Below are 27539 nucleotides of genomic sequence, written 5' to 3'. Positions count from 1 at the left end.
TGATAGCACTATAAAATGACCAATAAGTATCACTGAACACACCTGGTGTAATCTCTTACAGGTAACTTACATCTAAATCACTAGACATCTTAATCAGTATCACTGAACACACCTGGTGTAATATCGAACAGAAAACCACGATGTGGTCTTATTACTGAAAAAATACCCTGCAAGTTACATTTCTTTGAACCCTACTGAATTTTTTGTCATCAGGGGCTGACATCCACTACTGAAAACGAATGTAGGAAAGACAGCATGCACGTCCTAAAACATCGGTACAAACCAGATCAAGGTGTGTAATTTGATATATAATGCGGCAATTAACACATCTTCCTTAGCTACAAAGGCAGACATTAATGACCCGCCAATAAATGTTTACATCACTACTGGATAAATCGAAGACTGTTGCTCACACTTTCACACGAGTAAAAGTCACATTATAGGAATATTCAGTACGCGTAACGATTTCATATGATTTTATCTCAAAAGAATCTACCTATGTTCTTCAAGTCTTTGTATGCCTCAATTCATCTATAAACATACCTGTATGTACGATATTCAAGGTGGGTAATTAGCTGTACAAACATCAGCTCGACTATGATTGAATCACAACAGGTACTTGCTTTTTATATGTAGAACTGTGTAAAAGTTTGTGTATATTTTAAAATCGACAAGAAATAAGCCAAACAAAGCAATTTCATACCGATCTCAGCAGAAATTTTAAGCACCCAATATTTCGCAAGAAATGATTCCGTCAGTGAATGAGTTCAGGATCCCCAATGAGCTATATTTAGACAATCTAATTCTATATTGGCAGGGGGTATTTCAACAAATTTCGCCCGTGATCTTCAGGAAGACAATACGTTAAGATGTCACAAGAATGAGATAAAAAAAAGGGTACAAAAACATCAAACAAATTGCAAACGTGTCCAGGACATCTCTTTAACCATTTATTGTCAAATATTTACATATATAATACAGAGGCACGAGCTTTGGTCTTGTTTGATATAAAACCCCAAGCCGGTAAAATCTATTTATAGAAGGTAAGTGTACAGAAGGCCAGCTGTAAACTGAAACAGAGTAAGTAGTATTGTGACTGGTGAGTTGAATGGGTTGGATTTTTTTTATTTGTCGTGTTATATACGACGTCTGTCAGAATTAATTCCAAGCGCGCTACAGATATTTACTTGCTAACATACTGATCAGCTGGAGAACATCGACCTGGTGAGATGATGCTGTACAAGGGATGTTGGTCCGCCTACATCTGTTAATCACCAACATCATTCTATCAACACTATCCGAGTACAGTTTTTGATGCTGTATGACTTGAAAATGGTGCGTGATTATATTACCCATACAAACACCGTGGACATTTGAATTATTTTAAAAAAAACGGGCCTAGCATATCGACCACATTGTTGATAAGCAAATAAAGGGGAACGGCCGGAGATAACGATATTGACTGGAGCTGTTTACAGTCCGACATTCCGTACCAGCTATCGATAGCATACATTCAGATTAAAAGAAACCGGAAGAAGTATCGGTGTAGCACATGTTGTTGCGAGACTGTAGAGTACGGTATAGTGTGTGTGGACATTACGGTGTGTACATGTAAAAGTGGACTAAATCAATGTCTTCCCAACCTGTACAGGAAGGGAGGGGATAGATCCATTACGTCACCGACTGCCTGTGTTGGATGGTGGTGAACCCTGCTGATCAATGGGAATTGTTGTTTTCCACTATTAGCTGTTTACGTTCGTAGTAGCATTTAGGACCGGAGCCTTCCACGCTTCTCTCTCACGGATCACACGCCTTTACGTCGACTACGTGATGGTAAGTGTGTGTGTGTACCTATCGCTGTCTGACTGTAGTATAAGTACGTTGTATGTATATTTATTAAGTGTGTTATCATTGCGATGTTTTACACGAAATATACGTTTGTTTATCATGATTTTTCATAAATGTTTTTCAGTGTCTTTCTACTTTCACTTTACTTATAAAAGATACAAAACGACGGTATATATAGGCTTTCTGAACGATGTTAATAGTATACATAATAACACCAAACAAAGCAATATATAACAGTGATATCGTACAGTTTTCTGGCCCCTATATACCTGTGTATAACAGTGATATCGTCCAGCTTTCTGGCCCCTAAATACCTGTGTATAACAGTGATATCGTCCAGCTTTCTGACCCCCTATATACCTGTATATAACAGTGATATCGTCCAGGTCTCTGGCCCCTATATACCTGTATATAGCAGTGATATCGTCCAACTCTCTGGCCCCTATATACCTGTATACAACAGTGACATCGTCCTGCTTTCTGACCTGTTTACAACAGTGATATCGTCCAGCTTTCTGGCCCCTATATGCCTGTATATAACAGTGATATCATCCAGCTCTCTGGCCCCTATATACCTGTATATAACAGTGACATCGTCCTTCTTTCTGACCTGTTTACAACAGTGATATCGTCCAGCTCTCTGGCCCCTATATACCTGTATACAACAGTGACATCGTCCTGCTTTCTGACCTGTTTACAACAGTGATATCGTCCAGCTCTCTGGCCCCTATATACCTGTATATAACAGTGATATCATCCAGCTCTCTGGCCCCTATATACCTGTTTACAACAGTGATATCGTCCAGCTCTCTGGCCCCTATATACCTGTATACAACAGTGACATCGTCCTGCTTTCTGACCTGTTTACAACAGTGATATCGTCCAGCTCTCTGGCCCCTATATACCTGTATATAACAGTGATATCATCCAGCTCTCTGGCCCCTATATACCTGTTTACAATAGTGATATCGTTCAGATTTCTGGCCCTATATACCTGTATATAACAGTGATATCGTCCTGCTTTCTGACCTGTTTACAACAGTGATATCGTCCAGGTCTCTGGTCCCTATATACCTGTATATAACAGAGATACCGTACAGCTTTCTGACCCCCTATATACCTGTATATAACAGTGATATCGTCTAGGTCACTGGCCCCTATATACCTGTGTATAACAGTGATATCGTCCTGCTTTCTGACCTGTTTACAATAGTGATATCGTTCAGATTTCTGGCCCTATATACCTGTATATAACAGTGATATCGTCCAGCTTTCTGGACCCTATATACCTGTATATAATAGTGATATCGTCCAGTTTTCAGACCTGTATATTACAGCGATTTTCTTACCTATATTTACCTCTATATAGCTGTGATATCATCCATTTTTCTGACCTATATTCCTTTCCCTCTCTAATTTAATTCTAGTGTTCATTGCTTTCTGTGTACAGCGCTAATGTACACAATGTATTATCAAGTCTCTCCTCGGTACAAAACCAGCTTTTAATCGATAGCATTGTTTTGTGTTTGTGTTTTATCTATTTCATGACACCAAACTGACTATTACAATCACGATATGAGTTTTATTGTATCAATGTTAACACTGATAATGGCGGAGTTTTATCACACATCTTCTGTAATGGGCGCTTAAATGTCTTTATAGGCAGTTGAAATGTTCATATAAATAATATCGAGCCATTCTTTTATCTGGCTTTGTCTAAATATGGTGTTTTTGATTATGTCCGCTCATCCTAACGCAATTGTCTTCTATCAATATATAAAAAAATATATCAGTATCGATCTTTATTGATTTTTATATTAAATGCATATTACATTGTATACAAGTATATAGCTGATTATTATAAAAAGGAAACGTAACATTATATATATTTGGCCTTTAGAACATATCTCCCCTACAATATCACACCTTGGAGACAATATCAGCTTAATGAATAATTCAAAGGATTGTGTTTGTATATGTATATGGTACACACTCTCGGTTACTACCGTGTCGGCTCCTTGTGATAACTATTGCTATGAATGTCACCAGTTTAAGTTGTCAGAATATAGACGACCTAGGCAGAGGTCATTACTCTTATAGTAATACACCTGAATACTGTATCGAGATCTTCTGATAAATATCTACTAGGTGCTGGACACATTGTTTTATAAAGCGTAATAACTATTGATTGATATCTATCATGATGTCACTAAAAGTCCTGTTTATATCACATTGTGTTATTAAACATAATCACTGTTGATTAATATCTGTCTTCACATTACTAACAGTCCTATTTATATTATGTTGTGTTAGAAAACATAACAAATGTTTATTAATATCTGTCTTCACGTTACTGAAGTCCTGTTTATATCACAATGTGTTATAAAACATAACCTATGGTGATTAATATCTGTAATTGCGTTCCTAAAACTCCTGTTTATATCACATTGTGTTGTAAATTATAATCACTGTTGATGAATATCTATCATCGCGTCACTAAAAGTCCACTTTATATCACACTGTGTTGTAATATATTACTTTATTGATAAATAATTACTATGTATAACACACTTGTAAACAAGTATCGGTTTGTATCGTCTACAGAATCGCGTACCCTAATATCTAGAAAAATATCGAAGTCCGATCTGATCACTAATCTTTTGTAATGGACGTTTGAATTACATTTGAAACGGCTGTGCTGACTACAACAGTTAGTAATCAGGAATTTATTTTCTCAGGTAATAACTCTAACGTAAACACTTTCTCAGGTGTATGACTCAGAACAGGTAGCTGTTTCCCCATGTCGTGATGTAAATTGAATACGCTTTTCACAGACTGGCGCAAACGGATTTCATTTCATGTTTACTTGAACGGCGGAAGTAAAAGACAAAATCACATGCCGTGGCAATACCTAGAAAATCATATTTTCAAAATAACAAAACATTTTCCAGCATATGTACTGAGATAACTCATGAACACTATTTCAGTGTACAAGTTTCCATTGTAATGTGTTAAAGGCTAGCATACAAATGATGTTCCTTTAGGCAAGAAATGTATGATGAATTTTAAATGGAATTACTCTAGACACCAACTATACGAAAAGCCGCATTGAAATTCTGTCCATGTTTGGTTATTCCTTAAAGAGTCCATTAAATTAAGATGCTTCATGAATTGTTTACATCATACTTCTTGATTCTACAGTTTTGATAAGTTTGTGAAAACGGTATCTCGGCGAGTAAAAATTGAAGGAGCGAGCTAAATAAAATGCTATTTAAGTGAACTAATCAAATTCAGACAAAAAAAAGGAAGTTATTAAGCATTATCAAATCACCACCTCATTCGCATTACATATGAGTTTTACCCAAATTCAATAAATTTCTCTATGTATATAGTTATGTGGTATTTCTATGGCAACGGAAACTAATTAATCTAAAACGTTGATATAGAGATACGACCGCTCTATAGGGATACTGTCTGTGTGTTATATATAGAAGTATACTATTCATTCTTGAGGAAAACAGCATGTACGTGGTATATATGTAATGTTTGATTGTGTTGTTATAAGAGATGTTGTTCGGCATTTCATCTGATATGCCTGCCAGGATCTCTTGTCATCAATGTTATACTAAATTAAAAAGACCAGGTATGAATTAATTATTATGACAGATCGATATTTGTTATTGAACCGGATATGTACCATTAATTTCGGATAAATAGGAAAGAGGACACAAAGTTTTGTATTAATTGAAGTACTTTTAATAACAGTGTAGACGGCGTGTTACTACAACATATTACCTTCATTCTTACAATATATGCACATTCTACAAGGTATTCGGAAGAACTCCCGGAATGTAGGGAACGCTTACTGTGTGCTTAATGTCCCATTACCAACACTTAGGTGATCATATGAAGTCACTGTGATATTCTGTGTTACATCGAGAATACAGGTAGTAGACACTCCTGATTGACTTTTTGACCCTAGGGTTTGCCGTAACTTGTTACAATTCGTCACGTTGTAATTTATACGATAGCGACAACGTTCATACGATACACGTTTTTGACATTCATTTAAAATCATTTGATAAAGAAAATTACAAGATTTGCTTCAACTCTTATTTCGACCATTGGAATGTGCTAGGAGTATACCGCTCTGCTGTATCTAGTTATAAGGTGGTATCATCGCTATTCACATGTGTGGTTTTTGTAGTGTTCGGATCACCGTAACATAGGTGTACAATTTTTCTAGTTACAATTCACATGGCGATAGATCCAAGCAAAAAGAGCAGAAAAAATGCAGCAAAAAGTCGAAATTGTTAAACAAGACCAAAGTGTAAACATAAGCAGATATCGAGATATTTTATCTCCCGAAAAAAGTAGAATGAGAAAAGGACCAGGTGTTCTGGAAATGTAAGCGTCTCCTGCTTCATTGACGACATTCGCTACGAAAATCTATGTCAATTCAAGTACGTTATGCCATGTTTCTGAAAGAAGGATATGAAATAGGGACATGTTTGACAAGAACACCGACACCAGAGACGCTAAAGATCGATGAAAATATCTACTTGTAAGTTGACATCTCACATGGATATAAACTACTTTTGAATGAACCCAACCAAATCCAATATAGATTTTGTTCACCCCAATACATTTGTATGATTTTCTGTCAGCATTCTACATCTTAAACGGAAATCTTGATATTAGGATCAAGCTAATGGATATCGAACAAACTGCAGTGTGTACACAGTAAAGGTTTTAGAAGCATCTAATATTGAACTTGAAAGGTTTGACAAGATTGTTGCTTGTTTCGATGGGTACTTCGAAAACCAAAATTGAGACAAGCATATGTTTACTGTAACACAAGTCAATATCTGTAGACATTCCGGAAGTTCACCGACACAGTTAAATACAAAACCCTAATATAGATCCATGTACCGCAATTAAGCAATTACTATTGTTTTTAACGTCTACAGTTTTATCGATTTTGAATTTGTCCCCAAATGTGGTTCGAACTGTGAACAACATATACATTGATTCAATGCCTATCTCCACAGAGCTGTATATAACTTTGATCAAAGACACAATTACGACCATTACAAAAAGTCCATGATAAAATGAAGACATGGTACTCTCATCCAGCATGATCAGTTGACTTATCTACATAAACTATGCTGAACGTCTTTATTTGTGATGTTCTTTCAATAGCAAAGGACATAGGAAGATCCGACATACAGGATCATCCTAGGTAAATTGTGCTCACGTCTTAATGCCTTATTTGAGATACGACGGTATTACATCCAACCGTTCGTATTAGACTGCGAATGAGCTAAAAAGTACCAGTCGTTACGCATCCAGTCACAGTGCACTGACAACGGGCTTAACATCACCTACCACATTTACGTTATACCATCAATATGGTAGCTGTTCGAGTTGTTATCGTGACACACCCGGACACATTATTCTGAAAACGCGGTAGTTACTTCTTATCACTACCTACCTGGTGATATGTACCGTTAGCTGGATAATTTGTCCTTACCGTCAACCACCTGATCAATTCAATCTAACAACTAGCTAACCATTTCCCACTGCTACAATTTCAAGTTTCTTGCTTTATTTTATATCGGAGGTCAAGGGCGAATGCCTCACTTGCTTGTGGAACGCTCCAGATTAAGGGAAGAAGCGAGATGTTGTAAAATCGGGCGTCAGACAATATACTGTTTGGGAGTATAACAAAAGATCTATAATGAACCCCGAATCCGTCTAAATGTGCAGCAGATGTATCATTTCATATGCCAAGTTCTAAAATACAGACCAAAGGGCAATCGCCAGTTTTGCGGTTACAGAAACAGCACGCAGTTTAATAGCATTTTCCAGTTCGAATTCGAAAACATATGCAGTATAGCCAAGTAATATATTAAAGAACATCAGTTACCTCCTGTTAACCGAGTATAAGATGACATCAGATATGACAACATCTGTTACTTTTAATTAGAAAATACCAACATCTGCATTAGAAATATCAAGGGAAAAAAGACTGGAATTGTAAGCGATTGTCCTGATTTCTTTTAACGCAAATAGTCTGGAAGTAAAAAAAATAAAACAAAATTTGTTTTAGTAATTTCTTAACATACAATCGAACTTCGTTATCTCGGCAGGGCCATAGTTAAACCTCGAGATAACCGAGTAATCGATTTAAGTGAGTTAGAATGTTTTATGTAAAGTTAGGCAGGGACCGACGAAATGCTTCGAATAAAACAGGATCTGCGGGCTATACGAGTTGAGACAACGAGGTTTGACTGTACTTAAATTGGAAATGCGTAAACCACGACGAAGTGTTAGAGAATTATATTATGAATATATTTTGTGATGACATAAACAAACTGATATAAATATTGGTAGATCTCGGTCAAAGTTGTAATATCACCATCTGTTACCTTTAGATTTCAACTTAGTGAAATATTTCTAAACTACAATTGTGTTATAATGTATTTCTAAAGCACAGTTTTGTCCCTCGCTAATACGTCAAGTTATGAATTTAGTGAACATAATTTGATATTTCGACTGTATAAGAGAATAAAAATCTGTAACTCGATTTGATTTTACGAAAATTAGACGAAGTGTCGGATTTTCAACGTTTAATGGATATTGAAGATAAATTGAATTTGTTTATTGGACCGAAATAAAATTACCCAGTAGGAATAATTTGTCATGGGAAAAATAATAAAATTTTCAAAATTCAATAAACAAGAATAATTTCAAATTTACCGTAATTTCATGTACTAGTCTTTTAGGCTTCAATATGGTTTGCCCGTTAAAGAAGCTATGCAGTTCAAATGTAGTAAGACGAATATTTGGTTTCTCTGAAAGCTTTATAAAATCTTGTTAAGTAACCAGACACAGACTGCTACGATGTGCATGGTGAATGTTTGGTCTGATTGGGTAATCTGAATAAGGAAGTGCATCAGTGTTATTGTTACGAAATATCTCTCGTGTGCATGTTCATTTTTTGAGACTCGTCAGAAAATTCGAATTCGAATAGCACACAAATTAATTATCGAATTTCAAAACACAATATGGCTTCATTGTGCCCGTTCTAACATTTAAAAAGAAAAACCGACGAGATTTTTTGTTGTTAGTGTTTTTGTTGTTGATTTCTATTAGAAATCTGGGTCACTACCAAGGCTTACTCAGGCTTATAATATTTAAAACTAAATGGATTTTCATTGACCTTTCAAGGTCACGGTATTGTTTATGATGGTATTTATTAAGTTATATAGTTATCGCAAAAAAAGGAGAAGCAAGACCGGGAAATATGATCTGGGTCACGTTGCTGTGCGGGCAATAATAACACTACTCCTCAAGCGTTACTATCTATCGCGGAACATTTTCACATAAAACCTTAATGTGTTAAAATTCTAGCCACCAAACTGTGTAACATCATTATAACAACACTAACTGTTGTATAATTAAAAAAAATGAAAAATTTTTTTTTCACAATCTTTCTAAAAATACAAAAAACGGATTGATTGTTCCTTACCGTGATGGTTTTGAGAGTAGCTCAAATGGATAGTATTTATGTGATTGACATCATAAATGTTATTCAAGGCCGGTATGGAATGAAGTTTTCTAATGAATTTCTAGGAACTGTTGTGAATTCTATTTTGTTTCTCGTTAATGTGAAGGTCACGTTTGGCCTTGCATGTCTGGTTAGAATTAGTATTGTATATAGATGCAGTTATTGGTGAGACGCACAGTTCTTCAGTAATCGATTGGACAGGATCTGAGAAAGATAATGCATTCGATGCAATTTCTTTACAACGGCGGTTATATATTGTAAGCTCTGTAAGCCCAGGTCGATCATATAGCGGCACACTCCCCTCAAGACATATTTTTTATAATGCTATTGTACATTAATATTGACTGAAAACCTATGTCTATTGCTGTGAAATAATTTCTTTGCTAGATGGAAATTCACATGCTTCTATATACATTTACAAACGAGGATTTGAAATCTGTTAAAGTTTTTTTTTATCTGGTTTGACGTTTTCATGAATACATTATAGTCATTTGAAAGATTTACAGAAATGCAATTGTCATTTAGATATATTATACATGCGCCTAACACTCCTGTGATGGGAAGATTGTAATCAGAATTTATTACATCAACAAAACGTCCTTTCCATGTGATACTAACATGTTTGAAAGTATAGAACTCCTAGCAAGCAGGATGAGACTGTTTTAACTTTGAAATTCCATTGTAGTCTTTTGTATAAAAGAGGCCACTTTGGGTTTATGAATATAATCTGTGTAAGTAGTCTGAAGGATATTAACTGATATTTAATACTTGCTTTGGCAAAATGATATCAAACACACCACCGATTCTTTCATATGTTTTAAATGATTGTGTGATACTTTGATCTCTATTTTCAAACAGAATTAGTATATTATATGTAATGATATCATTTGCAATATTACGTCATATCGGTAAATGAAAAAGCAATGAAATAGATATTGCTGTAATATTAATGAATTGCTTTGAATGAAGGCTTAATGACGTACCATAAAACATTATAGCATCGATAGCATATTCTTACATCAATCATCGTTCAAAGGGGAATTCAAACGCGCGAGAAACGTCAGATAACAACGATTGGGCATATAACGAAGCATGCCAATTACTGTCCTGAGCCACTTCAATGCAAACAAACCAACTTAAACCTTATGTCAGTAAGAAAGGGACGTAGCCGATGTTAGCTGTACTCTTACATTTGACAGTGTTAATGTAATGATACTATTTTTGTAAAAAAGAATACACTATAGTGAGTGTGATGATTACACAATGTTATGTCATGTAATTGTGTTATTTGTGAGTTATAATTCTATCGCCAGTCTTAAGCATTAGTTATTAAGAACGACTACGTATTGTGGGTTACTTCAGCTGTAATATTTCAGAAAGATACTGAATCATAATACATTTGATTAATTCATGAAATAGTTGTGAAAAGAATAATAATGATAAAAAACGTTGAAAATAATTATTTTCACTTGAATAAAGTCTGTACGAAATTCCTTTAGATTATTTAATGATATTCAGATAGATTGCATATTAACCACCGTAAGCCAGCGCTGGAGTGATGGAATTGTTTCTTGTATAAGAGCCATGATTTTTGTTCATTTTTGCATGGACGGTCGCATTAATCTTATCCATAATTTGCCTTCACTTCCTGGAATTCAAGTTGTGTTCATTTCTTGTTTTTATACATAGTGTGACATCACATAAATGAAAAAGGCGATAAATGTTATTATGTTAGACATTAACAGGAAGCAAACCTGTCATTTTTGTGTTGAGTCGGGCTTGACTTTCATATATCAGTTAGGTTTGTAGATGAGATAGTCACGTAATGAAAAAAATGTTTAAACACGAGATATATTCACATTTGTTGTGTGCTTCAATCTATCTGCCAGTGAAGAAATAGGTAAAGATGATCTCTAATGCATATTTGGATATCGTTGGCAATTTGAAAAAAAAATCAAAATAGTCAAATACGAAAATAAGTGCTTCAATTTAAAAGATGTAGAAGAGACCAAACTCAAACTGCTCTTCTTCTTGCAACTTGGAATGTCTTTTAGTTGGTGCTCTGCTTCTCTAATAGTTCTCTACTCTTTTCCAATCTTGGTGTAGCCACATATTCGGGAAATGACAGTTGTATTTACTAGTATCTGATGTAGCTAAGACAGGGTCTTTTTTCAATTCTATTAGATTCAAAAGGAACCAATGGTTGAAACGTTGTATTCATTATTCTTGTTTTTTTTCTAGTTCAGAAAGTTAAACTAATTTTTGTTAAACTAACTTCCTGGTCTTAAATCTGAAAATCCACAGGAGAACAATGATTAATGCGGTTACTAACTGTTGAAACAATGATGCATTTACAGCCGTAATTTGACCTTGATAATACTAACAAGAATTGATATCAAGAACATCGATACATAACACTTAAATCTGATGGCCTCGTCTCCATATAACCTCAGTTGTTTCGAGATAGTTAGCAACAAATTAAAACCTGGAAAGAAAGATAAGTATAATAACATTTTGTCTTTAAAAATCTATTTTACAACTTAAACGATAATTAACACATGTACGTTCATGCACAGAATGTTTAAGTCAAAACGATTTTTCTTCATTCTTCACCGTTGATTAGTAGCAGTTTGGTTCTTATAATACGAATAACCAACGATAAAAGCGGATTACAAATTAAATATGATTTCTGATCAACGAAAGTTGTTAATGTGTGACACAGCCCAATTATGTTATTTTCTGGTGACTTAAGGACAACCAGTTGTTTCCTTATTTAGTTGTCTAAATGCTAGAGATACCAACATCGTGTTGTTTTGTTTATTTATTTTCGATTACCAAAAAATGTCAACATAACGAATCAACGATACAGAATATATAAAAAGCTTCAATAGATTTTGTACAGTAAAATATAAAACACATGGATGAATGATTAACTTGGTACCAAATGGAAAACATCGACTACACTGCCAAATGCGATTCTATGCACGATGTCTTTCACATAACAATGTTTTATTGTCGGTAAATAAAGCACCTTGTGCTTCTACAAGCAGCAATATTACATCAGCTATCGACAGTGCTTCAGTTCCATCGAAAAATGATTCGGAAACAGTCTGATTAACTTACACGTTTACAGGCAAAAGAACCCCTATTGTGATACAGTGTATTATCGGAGCCAAGGGATAGGGCTATTTTGTTGATGCTAGACATGTGGAGCCAAACCTATTGTTACAAACTAGAATAATTTCCGTAAATGAAGCAGTATACAGTATGTTCATGTTCATTTCCGCAGAAAATTTAGGATTTATTTAGTTTTTATGTGTTCATCGTCCTCGCAATAGCGACGATGATGCATGAGGAAGTCCGAGAGCGGAAAACAATTCAGAGAAAGAAAGGATCAGAAAGAAATAAAAGGCAAATCCCAAATTTCAAATTGTTGCAATGGGGCAGAATATCTATTTCGGTCTCTGAAATACCCTCTTTGTAGTAGACACGGCAGAATAAAAATTATCTGAGTTATAAAAACAAAACAAAATCGTGAATATAATCGATCACAGAAATACGGTTTACTGTTTTTTGAGGTTTAAGATTTAAGGATATTGGGAAACTCGTGTAGGATAAACCCCTGATCAATTTTGGGAAGTGCGATATATCTTCACTGCGGAACGACATACTTCTTACATTTATCATGTTATGAAATGGTAAAGTATAAAGACACTGATAAGACATCCATTGTTACTATTTAACTCGTTCTACAAGTATACTGGCATGTTCATCGTGGGTGTTGTAGTTTAAAAAATGATGATCATGAAGTATATTTCTTCAAAAGAATGAAGTTTCCAATTGGGATAATAATTAAGCAACGTGTTTTCAATGTCTGCATTGTAGAGGATATAAAAAGTACAGACTGTACACGTTTTTGTACCGTTTTTGTAAAAGTGAGTTGCATTGGTAAACTTTGCCTTTAAAGGGATGGTAAGTTTCTCCCAATGCTGATAAAAAAGAACAAAAAAGATAAAAATGTACGAAACAATTTCGCTTTTAGAGAAATTTACTGGAAAGTTGCATGCGACATTTCGTTTTCTAAATGAGGTAAATGATTATTTTCATGAACGATAAGAGAGTCCGTCGTTTTTTTATATGGTTAAAGTAAAAATACTGATTTAAACTTTATTGGAAAAATGCCAAAACCTTACAGGAATTAAAGTGATCTGTTATCCCAATGGATTTTGAATCAGATACACTCTGTAAAACATTAACCATATTCTGACTCTCGTGAAGCCAAGGCCAGATCAGCTTTTCAAGATCAAAGGCGTTGATATGTCTGTGCAATTCGCGTGTTGTCCCGCAGCATTAGCCCCTATTGATTAACGGCGTGTGAAATGATGCCGCCAATGGTCCGTTATGGGTATAGGTAACAGATGTTTATCTTTAAAAAGTGCATAAAGAATATGTTTAAGATAATAGATATTAATATTGGATCAGAACGTGCTTTGGAAGGTGTACGTCAGCTCTCATGGCCACAGGTATATAAGAGAGGATAGATAACTAGTCCAGTCCTAGCAATAGTAAAAAGTGTGTTCTTGTATACATCATTAGCGGTGTGTTACTATAGTGACGACGTGTGATAGGGATTCATTCTTGTAAGTAGTATTTCTATATGGTATATGCAGATGCAAATGGACAATGGTGACCGTCTATTCATTGTGATAAAACTTCATGAATAGAATAAGATTTATAGTAATTTGTTTCACAGCGTCACAAAAAAAAAAAAAAAAAACAACAACAAAAAACAAAAAACAAAACAAAATAAAAATAAACATGTTTGCATTTTCCAAACAGTATTGATTGCCAGGTAAATTTATGCTTAGATCGGGATTTGTTTCTTTTTTTTTTAAATTTTCCCCTGAAAATTTACTGAAGAAAATCTAATGGTACCACTTTGAAAATATCACACTTGACTGATTTCTATGAACTCGTTCGCTGAAATCCCGGAAGGCCGTAATAGTGGACGGTAAAACCGTTAAATAAATTTCTATGTCAGAATATATATATATGTATTGTTCACTCGAGTGATGTTTTGCTATACTCGTGAAATAGATTTTGGATTAAACGTGGATCCATTAAATATCATCCCGTATATATATCATATACGCTGCCCTCTGAAATGGCTTTTGGCACATATGATATGTTGCATGTATTGAATAATATATGATTTAGCGTCTGTTTATAATGTAATGTCTGTAAAATGTAATTTCTCTGTACGATATGAACCTAGATGTATTTGATTCTATTGGTTCTGTTGTTGTATACATTTTTCTCATCTGAAAATGGTACTTACTTAGGGTTGACAAAGGTTTACACGACGGGTGTTGTTGATGAAGCAGAAGACGCTTTATATCAGGGATCTCCTTGTAAAGCTTTATTTTGTTCATCTTTTGCCCTATTTTGTTTTAAGTTGAGTTTGAATTATGTTCACATGTTAGTATTTTTCTTGTTGATTTTGCAGTTACACTTACGTTGTAGTAAAAAAAAACTGTAGGTAAAAGTTATATGTTTTTTACTTGGCTCGTCAATAGATAAAAAGTTTAAAGGATCTAGAATATTTTAAACAACAATCCAGAATCGTATTAAGCTCTACAATAATATCAAAAGCTGAAGATATAACAAAGACCTATTACAATGCTCATTGATCATTTACATCGATACATGTAATATAATATACTTCAGTTTTCCTCGTGGACATCATGAATCATTTCTCTACTGCCGGCTGAAAAAATATGGCCTTTATTGCTGGATTTTGATTCATCGAAATGTTAAAAAAAATGACAAGCACTATTAACTGAATGAAGAATTGTCTGTCTTTGATAAATAACTGATGAACAAAAAATACCAGTAACGAACAGGATCAGATGAAATAGTTCTCTGTTTCTGTGGCCAGCTTCCGTCCAATCTCCGCATCATATATTGTGATGTTGACAGAAAAAAAACCAAATCAATTGAAGTTACGTGTTTTTAAAATGGGCCGCAGGTTGTAAAATGACGATATCAGAATAACGTCCCTAATCACCCAAATACGGCTTTCAGGCAGTGAGGAAATAATACGTCTTTATCACAAATGATGATATGAATTAACTTGTCAATTTAGCAAAATATCCAACAATGTTGACAGTAAAAAGCTTTTTAGAGATCTGTTCTGTAGGTAACAGCATTGCACGGTGTTCCAAGAGTACAGAACGTTATACGAGATATGATCGTTGATTCGATGTGGTTTAGGAATGATGAATTATTGTTTGCTTCCGGGAAAGTTAATCCTTCCCACTAAACAAATGTAAAATAATAAAGTATTTTAGTGTAGTTACATTGTATCTACGGTCTACGAATAGATCTATTCTAAGTCCGTGGTTAGACGATAGTGTAGCTACATTGGTGTAAGTCCGTGGTTAGACGATAGTGTAGTTACATTGGTGTAAGTCCGTGGTAAGGAGGTAGTGTAGTTACATTGATGTAAGTCCGTGGTTAGACGATAGTGTAGTTACATTGATATAAGTCCGTGGTAAGATGGTAGTGTAGTTACACTGTTGTAAGTCCGTGGTTAGACGATAGTGTAGTTACATTGATATAAGTCCGTGGTTAGACTATAGTGTAGTTACATTGATGTAAGTCCGTGGTAAGACGGTAGAATAGTTACATTGTTGTAAGTCCGTGGTTAGACGATAGTGTAGTTACATTGTTGTAAGTCCGTGGTTAGACGATACTGTAGTTACATTGATATAAGTCCGTGGTAAGATGGTAGTGTAGTTACACTGTTGTAAGTCCGTGGTTAGACGATAGTGTAGTTACATTGATATAAGTCCGTAGTTAGACTATAGTGTAGTTACATTGATGTAAGTCCGTGGTAAGACGGTAGAATAGTTACATTGTTGTAAGTCCGTGGTTAGACGATAGTGTAGTTACATTGATGTAAGTCCGTGGTAAGGAGGTAGTGTAGTTACATTGTTGTAAGTCCGTGGTTAGACGATAGTGTAGTTACACTGTTGTAAGTCCTGTGGTAAGACGATAGTGTAGTAACATTGGTGTAAGTCCGTGGTAAGAAGGTAGTGTAGTTACATTGTTGTAAGTCCGTGGTTAGACGATAGCGTAGCTACATTGATGTAAGTCCGTGGTTAGACGATAGTGTAGTTACACTGTTGTAAGTCCTGTGGTAAGACGGTAGTGTAGTTACATTGTTGTAAGTCCTGTGGTAAGACGATAGTGTAGCTACATTGATGTAAGTCCGTGGTAAGAAGGTAGTGTAGTTATACTGTTGTAAGTCCTTTGGTAAGACGGTAGTGTAGTTACATTGTTGTAAGTCCGTGGTTAGACGATAGCGTAGCTTCATTGATGTATGTCCGTGGTAAGAAGGTAGTGTAGTTACACTGTTGTAAGTCCTGTGGTAAGACGGTAGTGTAGTTACATTGTTGTAAGTCCGTGGTTAGACGATAGCGTAGCTTCATTGATGTAAGTCCGTGGTAAGGAGGTAGTGTAGTTACACTGTTGTAAGTCCTGTGGTAAGACGGTAGTGTAGTTACATTGTTGTAAGTCCGTGGTTTGACGGTAGTATAGTTACATTGTTGTAAGTCCGTGGTAAGAAGGTAGTGTAGTTACATTGTTGTAAGTCCTGTGGTAAGACGATAGTGTAGCTACATTGATGTAAGTCCGTGGTAAGAAGGTAGTGTAGTTACACTGTTGTAAGTCCTGTGGTAAGACGGTAGTGTAGTTACATTGTTGTAAGTCCGTGGTTAGACGATAGCGTAGCTACATTGTTGTAAGACAGTGGTAAGAAGGTAGTGTAGTTACGCTGTTGTAAGTCCGTGGTAAGACGATAGTGTAGCTACATTGATGTAAGTCCGTGGTAAGGAGGTATTGTAGTTACACTGTTGTAAGTCTGTGGTTAGACGATAGCGTGGCTACATTGATGTAAGTCCGTGGTAAGAAGGTAGTGTAGTTATACTGTTGTAAGTCCTGTGGTAAGACGATAGTGTAGCTACATTGTTGTAAGTCCGTGGTTTGACGGTAGTATAGTTACATTGTTGTAAGTCCGTGGTAAGAAGGTAGTGTAGTTACACTGTTGTAAGTCCGTGGTTAGACGATAGCGTAGTTACATTGTTGTAAGTCCTGTGGTAAGACGATAGTGTAGTAACATTGGTGTAAGTCCGTGGTAAGAAGGTAGTGTAGTTACATTGTTGTAAGTCAGTGGTTAGACGATAGCGTAGCTACATTGATGTAAGTCCGTGGTTAGACGATAGCGTAGCTACATTGTTGTAAGTCCGTGGTAAGAAGGTAGTGTAGTTACACTGTTGTAAGTCCGTGGTTAGACGATAGCGTAGTTACATTGTTGTAAGTCCGTGGTAAGACGATAGTGTAGCTACATTGTTGTAAGTCCGTGGTAAGGATGTAGTGTAGTTACATTGATGTAAGTCCATGGTTAGACAATAGTGTAGCTACATTGTTGTAAGTCCGTGGTTAGACGATAGCGTAGTTACATTGTACTGCAGAGGTCCTTGGTATGTTACTCTGCGATGAGTTGCTTCTAGAATCGATATTTCATTTACAATGTGTTCCCAAACGGAGAACTATAACCGTAACTTTTAATTGGATAACACACCTTTCGTTTTTGTCGATTCAAGAATAGAAACTTGCAATAAGTAGGTAGCGTAAATTGAAAACAACCAAGAAATCACCGACATTCTAACGCAATCTTATTAAAAAAAAACAAATAATGATAATGAATTAGTGCAAAATGTGAAAAAAAAAGAAAAAAGAAATACACTGACACTTATTAGAAAATTACAAGAAGAGTAAGATGTTCCGGAAGGGTTACCATTTTCTGCTTAATAGATGACACCAACATTGTTAAACTTGGCCAATAAAAATAAGTAGTTTAACGTTCTCAAATGGGAACGAGGTAAACAAAAAAAAAAAAAAAAACCGGAAATAACAAATAAAAGAGGGTTCTGTTTGTTATATCTGGAATGGTGTGTGCTATCTCCCGAAATGTCGCGGAGGTGTTATGTGTTATCTGGCTGTCTGATTAGATTAGTTCTGGATTAACGTATGCTGTGGTCTAATTAGGTAAATCAAGCATTCAACAAAATAGGAACGTGCATATGTACATGTAGAATGAACAAGGGGACTGTGTGTGTCTTTATCTGGTGGTTAGTAGGCGTGTCTATAAAGGAGGGGTGAGGGGTTCTGTGTGTCTTTATCTGGTTGTCAGTAAGCGTGTCTCTGTAGGAGGAAAGAGGGTTTGTGTGTCTTAATCTGGTCGGTAAGTGAGGTGTGTCTATGTAGGAAGGAAGAGGGGTCGTGTGACTTTATCTGGTCGGTAAGTTTGTGTATGTAGGAGGGAAGAGGGATTGTGTGTGTCTTTGTCTGGTGGTCAGTAGGCGTGTCTATGTAGGAGGGAAGAGGGATTGTGTGTGTCTTTATCTGGTGGTCAGTAGGCGTGTCTATGTAGGAGGGAAGAGGGATTGTGTGTGTCTTTGTCTGGTGGTCAGTAGGCATGTCTATAAAGGAGGGGTGAGGGGGTCTGTGTGTCTTTATCTGGTGGTCAGTAGGCGTGTCTATGTAGGAGGGGTGAGGGGTTCTGTGTGTCTTTGTCTGGTCTGTAAGTGAGGTGTGTATGTAGGAGGGGGAGGGGGATCGTGTTGTGTGTCTTTATCTGGTCGTTAAGTGTGTATGTAGGCGGGGAGAGGGTGTTGTGTATTTCTGTATCTGGTCGGTAGGTTATGCTTTCATAAAAAATATAAATGCTTCTATTATGTACAGGTATAAGCATTGATAAAAAATGTATGAATATATATAAACTTGAATATCAAACTACCAATATATAAATAAATGAACGATTGCGTTAATTAATGGACTTATACTATATATGATGACATCCTCTGTAGTTTCTGCTGATTGTTGACACCAGTAAGTAGGGTATGAGAAAGAAATGGATGAAAACTTCATTTGAAAGGTGATGAATCCACACGGTACAATCACTGTGTTATGTACTCTTGTTTGATAGTGACATGCCAAAGTGTAAGAAATAAAAACACGAGTTGATATTTCACAGAATATAATTCTGCATTATCACTTATGATGAACTATATTTCTTTAACTCTCTTGAACCCAAACTTATACTCCCTAGTATCAATACATACAGCCTTGAAGGACGAAACAGCTGTATGACGCAGTTTTAGGAAAAACACAGTATATGCTATACCTAACCATGTATGCTACTTTAAAGGTGAAATTCACGTGTTTGTCTTTTATAATGTTCTTGCATACGCACACGTGATACTATTCCAAATCTACCAGTTATTGTACTTTACCGTCATGCGAGTCAACGTAAGTAGGTTACTTAACACCATTACCGTATTACACGGAGTTCAGTATATTACACAATTTCATTACAGATGTGCTTCAACGTTCTATTTCCAGCAAAGGATTTCTAATTATTTTTGTATTATTATTACTCATGGTGCGTGAAGGATATTAAAATTCATTTAAACATGTTATAGGAAAATACAAACATATGAAAGTGCCAAATAGCAATCCATCATTGAATAAATCGCCCGTGGCTTGCCAGAAAAGCTTCATTAAAATACCTTGGATAGGATTTTTGCTATATCTCTCAGATGGTATCAGTTGTATTAAACATATGGTGCGCGTGTTTTTCTGCTCCGATTTCGAATGTAGGCATGAATGATGAATTAGAATTCGTAATCATGCCAAAAGACCTGATTGCAAATTAACGTGAAAGGTATCAGTTTGCTATTACATCTGGTCAATGTGCATTGAATGAGCAGACATATTGTAAGCCAGTTAGTACCACCCATCATACCGTAGACAGACACTACCGTTACTGTATCAGTACATCCTCCAGCTAGCACCACCCATCATACCGTAGACAGACACTGCCGTTACTGTATTAGTACATCCTCCAGCTAGCACCACCCATCATACCGTAGACAGACACTACCGTTACTGTATCAGTACATCCTCCAGATAACACCACCCATCATACCGTAGACAGACACTACCCTTACTGTATCAGTACATCCTCCAGCTAGCACCACCCATCATACCGTAGACCGACACTACCGTTACTGTATCAGTACATCCTCCAGCTAGCACCACCCATCATGCCGTAGACAGACACTACCGTTATTGTATTAGTACATCCTCGAGCTAGCACCACCCATCATACCGTAGACAGACACTACCCTTACTGTATCAGTACATCCTCCAGATAGCACCACCCATCATACCGTAGACAGCCACTACCCTTACTGTATCAGTACATCCTCCAGCTAGCACCACCCATCATACCGTATATAGATACTACCGTTATTGTATTAACACATCCTCCAGCTAGCACCACCCATCATGCCGTAGACAGACACTACCGTTATTGTATTATACATCCTCCAGCTAGCACCACCCATCATACCTTAGGCAGACACTACCGTTACTGTATCAGTACATCCTCAAGCTAGCACCACCCATCATACCGTAGACAGACACTACCCTTACTGTATCAGTACATCCTCCAACTAGCACTACCCATCATACCGTAGACAGACATTACCGTTACTGTATCAGTACATCCTCAAGCTAGCACCACCCACCATAACGTGGACAGACACCATCACTACTTTAGTGGTACGCCCTCCAGACAGCACCATCCACCATACCGTGGGCAGACAGAATCATTAATGAAGTGACACATCATCAGCCAGCACCACCCACAATATTGTAGCCCGTCATCATTACCGTACCGCTACCTCCACACAGCTGAAACCGCCAAACTATAGCTTGACACTTCTCTGTTGGTACGGAGATTGCATTACCAATGTACATATATGTAAATATGAAACGTTTTCAACCTTTCAAGATCCTCAAATATAGGAATAGATAATTAAAACGCACTGTAGACTAAAGACTACCGAGCTTTGGTGGTGTTAAATTTATACATCGAAATGTAAGGGTATCATGATACAATACCAGGGGTTCGTAAAGATTAATCGACTTGCTGCTCGTATGTTTTTCATTCCAAAATCTTTAATGCATTTATAATGCATTTTGCTATTGGAGCGGGTTCTGTTCTGGAATAGTCACATGGATATAAACGAATATGAATTTAAATTGATGTTCATTGGGGAAACGGTGAGATATTTTGCTATCTCTGATTCTGATTAGCTTTAGGGTTGTGACTTTCAATGAATATATTGTATAAAATACATTTCCATTTCCTGGACCGTATTGATAATTAAGACTATTTGCATACAACATTTACGTGTACCGTTTTCTAATCACTCAATGTGAAAGTATATATTCCATAGCTGACAGTTATAAGAAACGATATATCCCACAGATTGCAAGTAATCAGAAATCCACGTGGTGTTACATGTATATATGTGTTGTGTCTATTGTTTTATTCAATTGTGATTTCGGTCAAACATAGAAAAGACTTATCTGAAAAGTCCGCACATTCTTGTGTTTTGCTTTCCCTCTAATTTGCCCCATTTGTCAGCCGTCTACGATGTATGGCGGCCAATCAGATATAACCGTTTATACATCATTTATGCACCAGGATACCAATCTGTTTGTTTCACAAACGAATCAATGTGGCGTAATATAGAAATGAAGTATGCATACTTTCCCAGAAGCCATCATTCTCCTTCTATACAACTCCGACTGTCTCAACGACATAAAACACAAGGATATCAAAGTGCAGACTTATAGACATCGAAAAATATGTATAGCGTGTTATTGTGTAGCTAGATATATCTAACCTTAGAAGTCATGGAGGGTTATTCTTGTAAGCGATCTCTAGTTAGATATATCTAACCTTAGAAGTCATGAAGGGTTATTCTTGTAAGCGATCTCTAGTTAGATATATCTAACCTTAGAAGTCATGGAGGGTTATTTTTGTAAGCGATCTCTAGTTAGATATATCTAACCTTAGAAGTCATGGAGGGTTATTTTTGTAAGCGATCTGTAGTTAGATATATCTAACCTTAGAAGTCATGGAGGGTTATTGTTGTATACGATCTCTTGTTCGTTATGCCTGCTTTTGTCAGACGTTGCCTCCGATAGACACATGAATCCCCTACAATTGTCGGAGACAACCATAATTGTGGTCCTTCACCTTATAAGTAGATGTTAAGTATTCCTATGTTCTTTCTGCTGATATGGTGTATTTCCGTAGTGCTTACCCCTAATTGGTAAGTTTCCAATTTCCATAGGCATTTATTCTGAATAATATCCTGTGGTATTGTCGATGTGGAGGATTTCTTTCCTGTTCTACTACACTCGTAGCCTTATGACGGTCATTTTGGACGTCATTTGATAAGAAGCTTTGCAAATATGAACACTTAATAGGGAAGATATTTTTTATAATTTTTATATAATTGGTATCTGATTTTAGAAAAAAACGTAAAACACAGGATGAATTTTGAAACATAAAGGTTGAAGATTATGTAATCGTCATCTTGATTAGATCGAGAAACATTTTTTCTCCTAATGTGATAGGAAGTCTGGAGTGATTGATAATCTATATTTGTACATGGTTAGCAGTATGGCTTGTTCATTGCTGCTCCTACACTTTAAGTGAGCTTTCCAACCCGGAACACAACACAATTACGAGCTTTTGTTTCACAAGATAAGCATCGTTTGCATTATTAGATACTCCTGTCATGTAAATCTTGGTCAGTCCAAGTAATGTCTTGTTCCTATACTGGAACAACTGAAGCATCAGATATACTATGGAACATTAAACACATCCCACTTCATATCGCACAATGAACTAAAATATTTCGCGATCAGATCATTATGACAACCATATAACTTCCCTATACTTTCACCAACCAGCACTTCTCGAAATATTGTGTTATCCGGTTTTTTCTTCTGTTAGTTGTCGATGAACGAATAACTGGCATTTTCAAAACCAAAGTAATTCTACCAACATTTATTTCACATGACTCGCAACGTCCAGTAAAATACTGTTGTTATACATTATATTACTACCGTTATCGTCTTGAGGACGTGTAAAGAGGCTGGCTATTGTAATCACATCACGAGTATATGTGCATGAATATGGTTCCTTTCAGAAATGATTTATGAATCCAATAGATATTTTATCTTGTCCTGTAACTTACGTTACATGACATAGATGGCCTTTGGCACCGCCTGGACAGGACGTAATGGCCCTATTTACGTGGGGACCTATATAACCTTGAGAGTCTAGTGATAGGTTAAGTCTAGACAAAATACTGTTTGTCATTCTATTATCTCGCCGTGTAAACCATCCCTTTTAATTGTAGATAACTAATGTACGGAGATAACACGTCTGTAACAATAGGTAGCTTATTTGCTTTTCATTACACGTTCTTTGCTCTACGAAGCTGCAACACTGTAGAATCATAAATTTCACAGATGCATTAAAAACGGTCCCATTCAAAACACATCGAAATGTGTTGATAGGACATAACTTTCACATTTTCTTCCGAATTTGGAGAGACATTCAGATGATATTGAAACACAAAACATATCGTAAGTAGCTGGACTAATATTGACTTCATCATTTACCCATACATGGGTAGAAAATCATGCTGTATTTACTGACAGGTTGTCTAATAAAGCAGTGTTAACATAGGAGAAATTTTCGGAGGAAAAAATCATAGAAATGATAACATCTTCATGGAGTATAGTGATAGGATCTCTCAACAGACCAATGAAATACCTGTTAGAACAAACTGTTCCTTTGTTGACTGGCTGAGGTGTTTTTTCGTAATTTAACTTTCGACATATTGTTGTCGTCATGTCTTCAAATAACAAGACATTTATAGACCACGCCCATCATATATACCAGAACACCAGAATCGGAAATCAAAGATAAGACAGACTCTTCTACATCGACCCCTTATTTCGATCTGTTCTACAACGAAACCAACATGGACAGCTTTCCATCAACAAGCTGTATGATAAGCGTGATGATTTCAATCCCTTTGTTTTATAATCTTGCGTATCTGGATAGCAACATGCCTGCATCTAAAACCTATGATAGTTCATGTCACAGTTAATTCGATATTTAAGGGCATGTTCCTAGCATCACGATTTTTCGTGCAAGAAAAGGTCTTCTGACGGAAAAAACTCAAAACACAAGTTTTCAAAAGATGCATGTTCATGAAAATATATTCGATATACTTGAACTACGTGTTAACATAGAAGTCCCTCATTTTAACATTTTCTGGGTTGTGTCCCCTTCTTATGTCTAAGTTCCTTGTTGGTGGTAATATCAAAATATCATGTCATGATACTCTACTAGATAGTGTGTATTCATAACGTCATTATCATTAAGTTGCATTTATCAAATTAATTAGATCAGGTAGGATATAGGCGTGCCCCTCTAGCTGTAATTCTACCCATGGAAATACCAGACTTTTCGACGAGAAAAATAATCTTCTCTTTGTTTTCTCAATTTAAGATTATTTATGTTGAATAAACGTTTTATTACCTCCCCTGTTAATGTCAGGTCGTGCGTAATTTCTTTATTGTGTACTTTCTGCAATAAATGGTATTTAAATTTTGCATTGTTAAATCTCCATAAAGACCACACAAAATCGTTTATTTTTATAATAGCATAGCGTTTGAATTGTTCCAAACAATTATATCCATTTCTGAGCCTTAACTAGCAACCGTTCTCATCCACCAACATTGCTGCAAAAATATTGCTGACAGTTTCATCAATATTAGGTTCGATTGTACCTGATAGGCCATCAGTTGTCTTCTATCGTTATCGAATGATTCATTGACATTTTAATTTTTGTTTTAATAGAAATAATGTACTGTAGAATACGAAGAAATAACGTTCGATTCTACATGACAAAGTTGTATGGACTTACACTGCTCCAAGAACTAGATGTAGTAAAATATTAAACATCGATTGTTTCTCCCTGAAACCAGATTATATTCATGATAGAACTGTTGTTGTTTAAGCTAGATGGTAAAGAAGATACTGGTAAGTAAGTAACAACATCCTTATTAGTTTTTTGTTTGTCATCTATTATTAATCGAGGCTCTAAATCAGAAAGAAATATTAAGTGAAATTGAGCTATAGAAATTGTCTAGCACATGAAAGTTTTAATCGATATTAGGGCGTTATGATTTAGAAACCAATAATAAGTTGATAATTACATTCTAATTATACTGCAACGGTGATGTCGCATAAACCCTTATATTAAACTATTAACTATGTGGATAATTGCAAGTCTGTAACTGATAATGGTTATTCATTTAATTTTACTTACTTTCTTGATATACCGAAATTTCTGGGTCATAGATGTTATGCTTAAGTGGGTATATGCAGATTATGTCTTCCTGACCACCACAAAATTGAATGCACGTGTACAGAAAAGGGACTTTAAATTTGACCTTAGCACGAGAGCGTACTTATGATAAATCATTCACTTCAAGTGAAACGCGTCCCACACTAATCAAAATTTATCTTCCGAATGATTTAGAATTTGACGCAAAAGATACTTGAATTTGTGAACCATTTTTGAATGTGATAAAATACCTTATGACTTAAAAATAACTAAACCCCGGCAAGGTTTGTACCAATAGAGTTGTCGTATCAAGGAACTTTCGCCCGAGTGGCATTGCGTTAAAATATCATGCAAGGCATCCCAGTTCGAATGTTATGTTTTTTTAGGTACTTTATTTGTTTAAAGCTTTCAGGATTCTGTATTGTATGGTTGAGTTTCTAAAAATAAAAAATAGGCCACACTCTGTCGGCATCTCGGCACACATTTAGGATAAAACGAAATGAAAGTTAATGTCTTTTCTTTGTATTCCGTCTTTAATGTTCTATTTTCCGTCAATTCAATATAAAGTTATAATTTTTTAGATTTTCACGTGTATTAAGTCCTTTGTTCAATAATTAATATTTGACATCATGGTTGCAAATAGTTTCATATCTATGTTATATCGAATAAACTTTGAAAAGCAAACATGTTTTCTAGACACCCAATGCCCTGGCATATCTATAAACATATATCAGAAATATAAACTATGAATTTTGTAACAAAGCTTGATTGCTTACAATCGTACATTTCTTTTTACTTTTTTACACGGTAAAACGCAGTGATTTAGAGTATAACTGGTACTGTTCAGCGTTCTTGGAAATTTGGATAAATGTACTCGTAAATACTTTACCGCTTACCATCGTACCATTTCACCTGTGGTTGCGATAAAACGCTTTGATTTGGTATAAGATAATTACTTTTAGTGTTCTAAGCAACTGGATTAAATGCATTCATGTGTCAATGCCATGGTAAGAGTTTGCTTTGTAGTGTTACACCATTGTCATAGACCGTCATGACGCTTGTTACATGTATGAGAGCGATCTATCACTACCTATTTGCCACATAAGTCGGCGGCTCTGAAGCTAACCCATTATGTCGTTTTGGATGCTTGGTGAACATTTGAAATTAACTTTCTTTATAATGTAATAAATTCAATAACAAATCAATTAATACACAAATAAAGCTTTTAACTGAAAATGCGAAGTATTATCCAGCTTTCTTTCAAAATATTAATTCCAAGCACTGCATTTATGTTACCGCCTGTTTTAAAAGCCCGATATTGAAAATAAATTGCATCTGAAGCGAATGCAATGTTAAACGATCTTTTGATTATCTAGAACAGGATTTTCAATTTTTTATGCTATCAATATTTTCCAGATAACCATCCGCATGACTGCATCGCACCACCTACGACCACAGAGTTAAATTTATTTCTGCGATTTACGACAAAAATAATATTGCAAGTCCTAACTTTAAAGCTTTCGAAAGCGATGTTTCATCTATTCGATTCTTTTGGGATTAGGGTTTAATTAATTTTCTGATTTGATTTCTGACCCAGACGCTTATACTCGAGAAGAGACATTTTGCAATAACGACGTATGTCATCAGTAACCTTTAACATATCCCCTAGTTGATGGAATCCTCATGTTCCACAGCGATAATTATATAATCCATTGTTATGGCTTTTGTAAAGGACAAACGAAAATCTTTTGACGAATATG

At 35.7% G+C, this 27539-nt stretch overlaps 1 protein-coding gene across 2 annotated transcripts in view; it reads left to right on the top strand.

Moving 5' to 3' along the window:
• The first annotated feature begins 1624 nt into the window (after positions 1 to 1624).
• The window catches only part of LOC132562766 (heparan sulfate glucosamine 3-O-sulfotransferase 1-like), a 48859-nt gene continuing 22944 nt past the window's right edge, over positions 1625 to 27539 (top strand). For both annotated transcript variants that reach the window (XM_060227528.1, XM_060227529.1), the window contains exon 1: positions 1625 to 1833. The gene's annotated coding sequence lies outside the window, so the exon portion shown is untranslated. The remainder of the gene's footprint in view (positions 1834 to 27539) is intronic.

The sequence above is a fragment of the Ylistrum balloti genome, unplaced genomic scaffold (genome assembly GCF_031769215.1).
Source record: "Ylistrum balloti isolate Yb309-2 unplaced genomic scaffold, AGI_CSIRO_Ybal_v1 Utg371506, whole genome shotgun sequence".
In the NCBI taxonomy this organism is placed as follows: Eukaryota; Metazoa; Mollusca; class Bivalvia; order Pectinida; family Pectinidae; genus Ylistrum; species Ylistrum balloti.
This window is presented reverse-complemented; position numbering and strand designations above follow the sequence as displayed.